Source organism: Octopus bimaculoides, chromosome 20 (assembly GCF_001194135.2).
Source record: "Octopus bimaculoides isolate UCB-OBI-ISO-001 chromosome 20, ASM119413v2, whole genome shotgun sequence".
In the NCBI taxonomy this organism is placed as follows: domain Eukaryota; kingdom Metazoa; phylum Mollusca; class Cephalopoda; order Octopoda; family Octopodidae; genus Octopus; species Octopus bimaculoides.
The window spans coordinates 41714387-41716899 of record NC_069000.1 but is presented as its reverse complement, the minus strand read 5'-3'; the positions used below and the strand labels follow the sequence as shown (position 1 = coordinate 41716899).

The window sequence follows — 2513 nt, the reverse complement described above, 5'->3', positions numbered from 1 at the left end:
GCTTTTAAATAAAGCATATTACTCTACCTCTGGTATTTGAGTACTCTTTTTTCCACCTTGTTGCACATTTCATGTGCTTACTCCGGTATATATATATATATACATATATATATATATACAACAGGTTTCTTTCAGTTTCTTATTTCTTTATTGCCCCCAGGGGGCTAAACATAGAAGGGACAAAGAAGGACTGACAAAGAGATTAAATCGATTACATCGACCTCAGTGGATAACTGGTACTTATTTTATCAACCCCGAAAGGATGAAAGGCAAAGTTGACCTCGGCGGAATTTGAACTCAGAATGTAACGGCAGACGAAATAAGTACCAGTTGGGTACTGGGGTTTGATATAATCAGCTGTCACCCCCCCTACCAAATTTCAGGCCTTGTGCCTATAGTAGAAAGGATTATTTAAATCCGAATTAACAATCAAAATCGCTCAACCATAAAACTCTTCTCATGCAGCTGGTAAATCCATCAATGGAATGCATTGATGGTGAATATCAGAGAGGTAGTTTAACGAGCAACAATAGCATCCGTTCTAATTGACTTCACACAGTAATTTGAACATATGTAGTCATGATGTATGCGTACCAATGTATGTTAGCTCACATGTGTATGTGTGTGTGTGTGTATTTATTGGTGTCCGTTCATGCCTGGTGTGTAGGTGTGTACAAATGGATGTTTATGCAGGCCTGGCCTCTGTGTGTGTGTGTGTGTGTGGAGGACGGGGGTGGGTGGGGGTCTGTATTAATTGCGGTGCTTGTTTCTCATGTTAGAACTGGTGTGTTTGTGTATGATGTGCGTCACTTGCCTCACAGTAGACCCCTCATACATACTTACGCACACACACATACACATGCACATAGACAAATACATACACAAACACACATACATACATATATATATATATATATATATATATATATATATATGTACACACATACACAAACATATATGTGTGTATATGTGTATATGTATGTATACATATATATATAATATATATGCATAAGCACATGTATATATACACATAGTATTATTATTATTATCATTATTATTATTATATGTTTGACTTTTGCTTTGTATTTGTACAAGTTGACTCCAAGTCTCACCAAAAGATCTCAAGAGACATGTTAGAAGTTCAAGTTGGTGTTATGACTGAATCTAGGACATTTACCCCCCCCCCATGGGTAATAACCCTACCAAGGACAATTACCCCTAAGCAGTTAACCCCTGATGTATACCATATTTTCAGGTGTACAAGCTGTTATTTTTTTTACCAGTGCCATTAATTTACGCTCTGTTACCTGATAATTTTTCAGGAGCAGCTAAAATCATTGAAACAAGGTTTAGCCCCCAAAACTATCATGGTAGATTTTGAAAAGGCTGAGATTAATAGTTTACATTTGGCATTTCCACAAGCCGAGATAAATGGTTGCTCTTTTTACTTTAGCCAAAGCATCTCTAGGAACATTTAATTTCACTGACTCCAACAGTAATACCAAGAGGATAAAGAGCTTTCAGTCTCTATGAGTATGATGGCTGCTTCAGCTTTTGTTTCTATTTGTGATGCTGAAAAAACTTTTGAAACCCTTAGTGAAATACTCCCACCAGAAACAAATCCCTTGCAAGATTATTTTGGGGATACATACTTCGGATGACCATATCAAAAAGGAAGACGACAAGAACCAGTGTTTGGAATGGATCTGTGGAATATGTACAACAGAATGTCAGATGAACTTCCAAGAACAAACAATGCTGTGGAAGAGTGGCACAGGAATTTTTTTATCAAACGCTGGTTGTTGTCACCCAAACATTTGGAGGTTTTTAAAATATATCAAAAGAGAGCAAGTGTTACAACAAATATTTATGACTCAATCCTTGATGGGTTTGGTTAAACAGCCATCGAGAAAGAAATATTTACATGTTTCAGCCCTTATTAATGCTGTAGTTAGCAATTATGAAAACATAAACGTGATACAATATTTGCAAGGAATCGCATATAATTTTCACTTTTAGATGATGATTTAAAACTTCTTAATATTTTGGAGAGGGGGTTAAACTTATACCAGTAATTTAATAGACAATACTAAAATATCCTTATAAATAGGAACTAATAAACGAATAACTGTAATTAAGAATTATAAAAATCTTGTTACAATTAAAATTATGTTATCTGGACACATGAGATTCAGTCAATTATATTCTCAAAAGACTGTCTTAACTATTGATGATGTATATATATACAGACATATATATGTATGTATGTATGTATGTATGTATGTAAGTATGTATGTAACCACATGTGAATCGTTAATGATTTTTTTTTTCCTCCGTCTTTCTTTTCTCTTGGACTTTACTCTGTCTCCTGTTTCTGAAGAAGAGCTTTGCTCGAAATGTAAAACCACCTTTCTTTCCTTCCCTAAGCGTCTGCTAATAATTTATATGTACCACGTCCTCGTGTTGTTTTTTTTCCTTTTTTGTGCTTGTTCTTCATTTTTTTGGATTTACTA

At 34.9% G+C, this 2513-nt stretch overlaps 1 protein-coding gene across 1 annotated transcript in view; it reads left to right on the top strand.

Moving 5' to 3' along the window:
- The window catches only part of LOC106875570 (cystine/glutamate transporter), a 24898-nt gene that overhangs the window by 21855 nt on the left and 530 nt on the right, over positions 1 to 2513 (top strand). The window lies entirely within an intron of this gene.